Genomic DNA, 8,853 nt, shown 5'->3' with positions numbered 1-8,853 from the left:
GGTGAGATTTAATTGGGCATTACGACAAAGTACATAGACCGCCATCCAACTGCATCTATGCCTAAAAGTCCACCTTCGAGGTTATCGTCCGAACCCCTTCCGGTATTAAGTTGCTAAGCAACGGACAATTGCATTAAGTATGGTGCGTAATGTAATCAACAACTACATCCTCGGACATAGCGCCAATGTTTTATCCCTAGTGGCAACGGCACAACACAACCTTAGAACTTTCATCCTCTGTCCCGGTGTCAATGCGAGGCATGAACCCACTATCGAGCATAAATACTCCCTCTTGGAGTTAAGAGTAAAAACTTGGCCAGAGCCTCTACTAATAACGGAGAGCATGCAAGATCATAAACAACACATATGCAATAACTTGATAATTAACATAACATGGTATTCTCTATCCATCGGATCCCGACAAACACAACATAGAGTATTACGGATAGATGATCTTGATCATGTTAGGCAGCTCACAAGATCCAACAATGAAGCACAATGAGGAGAAGACAACCATCTAGCTACTGCTATGGACCCATAGTCCGGGGGTGAACTACTCACTCATCACTCCGGGAGCGACCATGGCGGTGTAGAGTCCTCCGGGAGATGAATCCCCTCTCCGGCAGGGTGCGGAGGAGATCTCAGAATCCCCGAGATGGGATTGGCGGCGGCGGCGTCTGCGGAAGGTTTTCCGTATCGTGGTTTTTCGCATCGGGGGTTTCGCGACGGAGGCTTTAAGTAGGCGGAAGGGCGGAGTCGGAGGGCTGACGAGGGCCCACACCATAGGGCGGCGCGGGCCCCCCTGCGCCGCGCCGCCTTGTGGTGTCGCCACCTCGTGGCACCACTTCGTATGCTCTTCGGTCTTCGGAAGGTTCGTGGCAAAATAGGACCACGGGTCTTGATTTCGTCCAATTCCAAGAATATTTCGTTACTAGGATTTCGAAACCAAAAACAGCAGAAAACGACAAGCGGCACTTCGGCATCTTGTTAATAGGTTAGTTCCAGAAAATGCACGAATATGACATAAAGTGTGCATAAAACATGTAGGTATCATCAATAATATGGCATAGAACATAAGAAATTATCGATACATCGGAGACGTATCACGCCTCTTCCACCGTGGTGGCGTTGAATGGTGTCCATCAGCGTCGCCTCCTCCCACGCCTCGTTCTCCACAGCTTTCAGGTCGATGTCGAACTGCGGTGCCGGAGGTGGTGGAGGTGGTGGAGACGGTGGTGGAGGGAACTGGCCGGCGCCGAGGCGGTTCGTCATTGCGTAGGTGGTGTTTATGCGACGAGGGATGTTCTTGCGGTGGGGAAAGGGGTGCCGGCAGCTGTGGTGGCTACCATTGAGCGGGTGCGGCCTTTATAGACGCCGACATCGCCAGAAGAGGCGGGAACGTAGCGCGAGAATAGGCTAGAAGCGGCGGGAAGAAAGCGTGGGAACATGTGGTGGCGTGCGCACGCCGGCGACGCGTGGAGGCTGCGCAGCACCGACGAGACGTCTCGCCTGCCCCTCCGTCGCCATTAAGGCAAAGCTGTGACGCTTCGTTCGTGAGTCGCTGACGCGTCGGGCCTGCGTCTCCTCGCCTCGCATTTCGTTGTGTCCGGCGTGCCCGGAGCATCCCCTATGTAGCGGGGATGGGCTCGAGGCGCCGGACACCGTATTGGGCCGCGCCGGATGAAAAGGGCCTTTGGCGCGCGCAGCTGGGAACGATTTTTTGTCCGACGCGCCCCAAATCCCTTTGGGGGGCGCTTTGGGAAACGCGGCTGGAGATGCTCTCAGTTGCCAAACTGTTTACAATAAAATCTGGAGGTTCCCCCCAACAAGATATTATTAAGCCGCGTCCCTAAAGCGTCGCCCGAACGGCGCAGGATCGAGAGTTTGGGGGACGTGTTTTGTTCGTGCCGCGTTTGGGGGAGGTCGCTCCCAGCCACATCCCCCAAATGCCGGCCCCAATTTTTTTATAGGGTTTTCGAAAACACAACCATTTATTAAATATAGCATACACATAAATATGTTTGGCAAAATTGTTTTCAAATTAAAATACAACAAACAATAAAACAACTAAACAAATTTAATAAATGGGGCTAGATTAAGGCGCCGCGGCATTTGCTGATAATTCATTGATCCTCCACATATGCTCAACGAGATCATTTTGAATTTGCTCGTGAACATTGCTGTCACGGATCTCTGCGTGCATGGCGAGAAAATCAGCAAAATCTGCAGGCAACTCATGATCAACCTCCGCAAGACGGCCCTGACACTCATAGGGACCAACATGTCTCCTTACATGATTCTTGCGGTCATCCTCGATGATCATGTTGTGCATGATCACACAAGCCTGCATCACCTCCCACATTTGGTCGTGAGACCAGCTTAGAGCAGGGTACCGGACAATTGCAAATTGAGATTGAAGCACACCAAATGCCCGCTCGACATCCTTCCTGCAAGCCTCCTGCCGTGAAGCAAAGTGGCAATTCTTCTGACCTGATGGAGCCGAGATTGTTTTGACAAAAGTAGCCCATTTTGGATATATACCATCATCTAGATAATAACCTTTGGTATATTGGTGGCCATTGATCTCATAGTTGCATGGTGGAGCATGACCTTCCACTAGTTTGCTGAACACCGGAAACTGCTGGAACACGTTGATGTCATTGTGTGATCCCGCCATGCCAAAGAAAGAATGCCAAATCCACAGGTCATAATCTGCCACATCTTCAAGCACCACACTGCAATATCCATGCCGCCCTTTGTATATATCTTGCCAGGCAAAGGTGCAGTTCTTCCATGACCAGTACATGCAATCGATGCTTCCAAGCATTCCAGGGAATCCTCTGGCAGCATTTTGTGCCATGATCCTTGCAGTCTTTTCTTCAGTTGGCCCTCTCAAGTAGTATTTGCCAAAATTTCCCACCACAGCTCGGCAAAACTTGTACATGCACTCAATGGCAGTAGACTCACTCATGCGAAGGTAGTCGTCATGTGTATCAGCAGGTGCTCCGTATGCAAGCATTCTCATGGCAGCGGTGCACTTATGAATCGACGAGAACCCAGCAACGCCTACAGTGTCGTGCTTCATCTTGAAATAGGTGTCGAACTCTCGAACGCCGTGGAGGATATTCATGAAACAAACCCTTGCTCATCCTATACCGGCGCCAAAAAATTTCAGCATGTGTTGCGTCATCTCCAAAATCGTTGTGCAGCATGGTATGCCCCTCCATACTCTACCGGGGCTTCGACTTCTTTCTCCTCGGCATTGATCCGGCCTCTTCCACTTCTCTGGCTTGGTGTTAAGCATGTCTTGGAGGGACGCGATGATCAACAAATGCTCTCGGATGTCGTCGTCGAAGGCTTGCTCGTCCTCTAGCATTCGTAGAAGCATCTCGTCATCGCTATCCATGTCCGAAGCAAAATTAATGGTTAAAATTCAGCCGCGGCAGACGAGGCAACCAACAACGGCCTATCGCGCCTAACCGACAAGTCGTCGAACACCTTATGTGCGTGGAGGTGGGGCGGATTTGACGCCGTGTTCTGGGACGCGATGGCGAAGCAGTGGCGGCGAAAAGGTGACGAGAGAGCCAGCCGCGACGACGGTGCCGACTCAGAAGAGGTCAGCCGTCGAAACGGCCGGCAAATCAAGCGGCGGTGGAGGGTGGGAGGTGCGGGAGGGAAGGCTCGCAGAGAAATAAAAAGGCGTGAACGAACGGTTATGGAAATAGTCGCCGATAGGTGGGAGCCCGCCACGCTTTTGCTTGTGTCCGACGTGCCCGGAGCGTCCCCCGTGTAGCGGGGACGGGCTCGGGCCGCGCCGGACGGAAGGAGGCTTTGGGGTGCGCAACTGGGAACGATTTTTTTCCGGCGCGCCCCAAATCCCTTTGGGGGACGCTGATGTCTACGGGTGCTTCTATTCTTGTAGACAGTGTTGGGCCTCCAAGAGCAGAGGTTTGTAGAACAGCAGCAAGTTTCCCTTAAGTGGATCACCCAAGGTTTATCGAACTCAGGGAGGAAGAGGTCAAAGATATCCCTCTCATGCAACCCTCGCAACCACAAAGCAAGAAGTCTCTTGTGTCCCCAACACACCTAATAGGTGCACTAGTTCGGCGAAGAGATAGTGAAATACAAGTGGTATGAATAAGTATGAGCGAGAGTAACGGCGCCGGAAAAGTGCTTTGCCGGCGTGTGGTTGATGGTGGTAATATTGCGGAGAAGTACGGATGCAGATAAAACAAGAACAAGCAACGGTAGCGATATTTAGGAACAAGGCCTAGGGATCATACTTTCACTAGTGGACACTCTCAACATTGATCACATAACAGAATAAATAGATAGATGCTAGACTCTACACTCTCTTGTTGGATGATGAACACCACTAACGTGTAGGATTACACGAACCCTCAATGCCGGAGTTAACAAGCTCCACAATATTCGATGTTCATATTTAAATAACCTTAGAGTGCACGACAGATCAACATAACCAAACCAAGTACTAACATAGCATGCACACTGTCACCTTCACACTACGAACGGAGGCATAGATCACATCAATACCACCATAGCAATAGTTAACTTCATAATCTACAAGAGATCACAATCATAGCCTACGCCAAGTACTACACGATGCACACACTGTCACCATTACACCGTGCAGGAGGAATAAACTACTTTAATAACATCACTAGAGTAGCACACAGATAAATTGTGATACAAAACTTATATGAATCTCAATCATGTAAGGCAGCTCATGAGATCATTGTATTGAAGTACATAGGAGAGAGATTTAGCCACATAGCAGACAGCAGCGTTGATGAAGATGGCGGTGGTGTCGATGGAGGAGCCTTCCGGGGGCACTTCCCCGTCCCGGCGGCGTGCCGGAACAGAGACTCCTGTCCTCCAGATCTTGGCTTCGCGATGGCGGCGGCTCTTGAAGGTTTCTCATACCGTGGCTTTTCCGTATCGTGGTTTTAGGTCAGGGACCTTTATATAGGCGAAGAGGCGGAGTCGGAGGGCTGACGAGGCGACGACACAACAGGGGGGCGCGGCCCCCCCTCTGGCCGCGCCAGGGTGTTGTGTGGGGCCCCCAGGGCTCCCCTCTGGCGGCTCTCGGGTGTTCTGGAAGCTTCGTCCAATTCTAAGACTCTGGGCGTTGATTTCGTCCAATTCCGAGAATATTTCCTTACTAGGATTTCTGAAACCAAAAACAGCAGAAAACGGGAATTGGCCCTTCGGCATCTCGTCAATAGGTTAGTTCCGGAAAACGCATAAATATGACATAAAGTATGCATAAAACATGTAGATATCATCAATAATGTGGCATGGAACATAAGAAATTATCGATACGTCGGAGACGTATCAGACGCTGTCGAGGGTACTCCTCGGCAATGCCATCCGATTGGGGCTTAGGGTTGATGGAATCCTGTAGGCTGACACGAGACATCGGTTCACAGACAAGCGGGGAGAGCAATTTACCCAGGTTCGGGGCCCTCGATGAGGTAAAACCCTTACGTCCTGCCTGTCTGTTCTTGATTATGAGAATATTGGGTTACAATGGGGTGCCGAAGGTTTCGGCTGAGATCTCGTCGAGAGGCTAAGTGTTGCGGCGACCTAGCTCTAGACTTCTGGTGGCTAAAGTTCCTAAGATTGATCGGGTCCCTCGGCAGCCCCTCTCCTTGCCTTTATATAGGAAGCCAGGTCTCAAGAGATCCAACCGGGTACGACTAGCTTTACAGTAGTCCTAGCTCTAAACTTTCCTTGTTCGACTCCTCCTTTGTCTTGTCCGTCAAGGAATCATCTGCTGCATCGTCCAAGTGGCCCGCCTTGCCATCGAGTACCTTCATGGGCCTCCAGTTAGATTGTACAGGATAGGGCAACGTCGGCTACCCGAAGGGTAATGCCCACGTCAGTAGCCCCCGAGTGTCTAGCCGAAGATAGTTCGGGTAGAGACTAAAGCATGCCTCCACCTAATGTTCTTCTCTTTGATTGTTCTTGTCCATCTTGTATCAGCATCATCTTCTTCTATCGGGTGCGCGTCCAGCGCTCCCGATGGGAGTAGCCCCCGAGTCTAGGTACGGATGCTCACAATCCGTGCGTAGACTCAAGTTGTACCACTCGAACGTTTTTACTCTGCCGAAGTTTTTCTGCTAATCTTCATGGGTCATCCGATACATTTGTACCAAGGCTTGTATTCTTCAATAAGTTTTCAACGCGCAAGGGATAATGAGTAACGTGCCCAACTTTTGTTGGTTAACTGCCGATGGCAAAACAACGTCACCCTACGCAGAATCAAGTCCCCGGGCATGATCCTGGAGTGCAAGAAAGTTATCCCGATGGGAGTAGCCCCCGAGTCTGGACACGGGCGCTTGCAACCGGGTGCAGACTCGAGCTGAGCGTTCCATCCTTTTCTTCAAATGTTTTTTCACAGGATTATCTTCGGGTTCTCATTTTATCGGGTGCGCATCCAGCGCTCCCGATGGGAGTAGCCCCCGAGTCTGGACACGGGCGCTTGCAACCGGGTGCTGACTCGAGCGTGACCATCCGATGTTTCTTCATTTCCCTTCGACTGCTCACGACAGTCTTCATGACGTCACTGATGACGTTATCGCTGCTGTGGTTTGACTGACAAGACTTGACCTGACGGGCCCACCCTAGTTCTGCGCGGGCAGTTTTTAGGAAGTGACCAGTGCACGCGCACCGACCGAGGCGTCTCCTCGATTTTCGCACGTTGTGGGAATAATGGGCCGCCGGTTCCGTTCTTCTCTTAGATGACACGTGTACAGCCAGATCTGATCCACCTCCCACGATGTCTGCGAAGTTATGGCCACGATCTTGCATCAATCTCACGGCATAGATAGAGAGCCTCCTTGGTTTTACTTTTTACGCCTCCCACTGCTCATCTTCTCGCTCATCCTTTCCTGTCACCTCTGTTCTTCCCTCAAGAGCTTCACGCTCCATGGGCAAGAAGAAGAGAACCAGCGCCTCAGACGCAACCAAAGTCAGCCATGACTGGAGCGCCTCCGCCATTTCCAATCGTGACGTGAACAGGCTGCGAGCCCTAGGCCTCATCTCCTCATCTGACGATGACATTCGTCTCCCAGGTCCAATTTCTCGTCCAAGGCCTCCGAAGGGCTTTACTGTTATGTTCGCTGCCTTCTTATTTCGTGGTCTCTATCTTCCTGCCCACGAGTTTCTCCGCTCCCTTCTTTTCTTCTACGGGATTCAGCTCTGGCAGCTGACCCCAAACTCCATTCTCCACCTTTCTATCTTCATCACTGTCTGTGAAGCCTTCCTCGGCATTGATCCCCACTGGGGTCTTTGGAGGAAAATCTTCTATGTTAAGCGTCATAATGACAGCAATGGCCCCCCCGTCATTGGTGGCGTTGGCTTTGTTGTCAGGAAAGAAGTCGACTACTTCGACTACCCGATGAAAGAATCCGTACAAGGCTGGCGCAACAAATGGTTTTATCTGCGAGACGCCTCGGTGCCTGGGCGGCGCTCGAATCTCCCTCCGTTTGAAGATGTCCTGATAGCTCAGCCGAAGAAGTCCTGGCGAAACGCCCTTTCTTCTGAAGAGAGGACAATAGCCGACAGGCTGTTCGACCAGGTCGTGGATCTGAAGAACACGGGAGGCTTGACGATGTGCGGCACCGAGGTAGTCTCAGTGTTCTTACAACGTCGAGTGCAGCCGCTAATGTCTCGGCCCCACCAGTTGTGGCTTTATACTGGCAAGGATGACAAGTCGAGGGTCAGCTCTGCCGACCTGTCGGCTGATGAACTCCGAGATGAAGTTCGCCGCTTGACGTGCCTCAGTATGAAGGTGTTGCGGTCAGAAACCCACCGGCGGGCAGCGACTGGCAACACCGTAGAGCCGGGAACAACTAGGGCTGCGGCTGGCCCAGTCCCTCAGAGCGACGGCCCGCAAAGCCTTCTGGTCACACGTCCGATGCTGTCGCAAGGGCGTGCCACCTGACCTATACCTGGTCAGGAAGGTGTTGGATGATGCCTCGCTTAGTTTCCTGCATGGCATACACGTAAACGTTAAATACGAGCCTCGATCGGCTCTCGGGTTATCCTCGTGAATCGGCTCAAAGAGCCGATCCACCCATGATTCGTACGAGGTGCACGAATATATGGTGGTCCTGCTGATCAAGATAAAGCTAATGCGATCTACGACGATTTAAGGTTTTCACCGCATAATCGGATCATCCTACTCACGATTGGGCCTCGCGCTCGCGCACGGTGATCGTAAGCCGATCCTAGACAGGGCCTAAAAACCAACACGAGGTTGATCCCCGGAACATCCTGTCTAGGGCTAGCAAATTACACCCTACACGCCGTTGGATCCTCCAACCCTTTGTAAGGCCTAACTATTGCGGATATTAAACTAATCCTTGAAGAACAAGGAGCAACCGTAACGGATCGGATCTACTAAACTATGATCAAGCGGGGTGCCGCCCCTACACCTAAGATAGGTGTAAGGGCGGCTAGATGTATAAGGGTTGCACTACGACAGCATATGATACGAAGAACAATGCTAACCCTAACACATCTAAGATAACTACGTTGCTCGCCATCAAAAAGGCTTCAGCACGAGCAACGCATGAACAACGTAGGTAGGCTTGTGCTGCCTAGATCGCAAGATGCGATCTAGGCAGCATGGTGCTTACCGGAGAAACCCTCGAGACGAAGGAGTTGGCGATGCGCCGAGATTTGTTTGTGTTGAACGTTGGTTGTTGTTTATTCCATAAACCCTAGATACATATTTATAGTCCAAGGGACTTTCTAATTCAGGTGTGCACCTAACCGTGCACGGGTAAAACTCTAACTCCTAACCGACACGTAATCTAATATGTT

Source organism: Lolium rigidum, chromosome 7 (genome assembly GCF_022539505.1).
Source record: "Lolium rigidum isolate FL_2022 chromosome 7, APGP_CSIRO_Lrig_0.1, whole genome shotgun sequence".
Taxonomy (NCBI): domain Eukaryota; kingdom Viridiplantae; phylum Streptophyta; class Magnoliopsida; order Poales; family Poaceae; genus Lolium; species Lolium rigidum.
The sequence above is the reverse complement of the archived record's forward strand: the minus strand, read 5'-3'. Positions refer to the sequence as shown.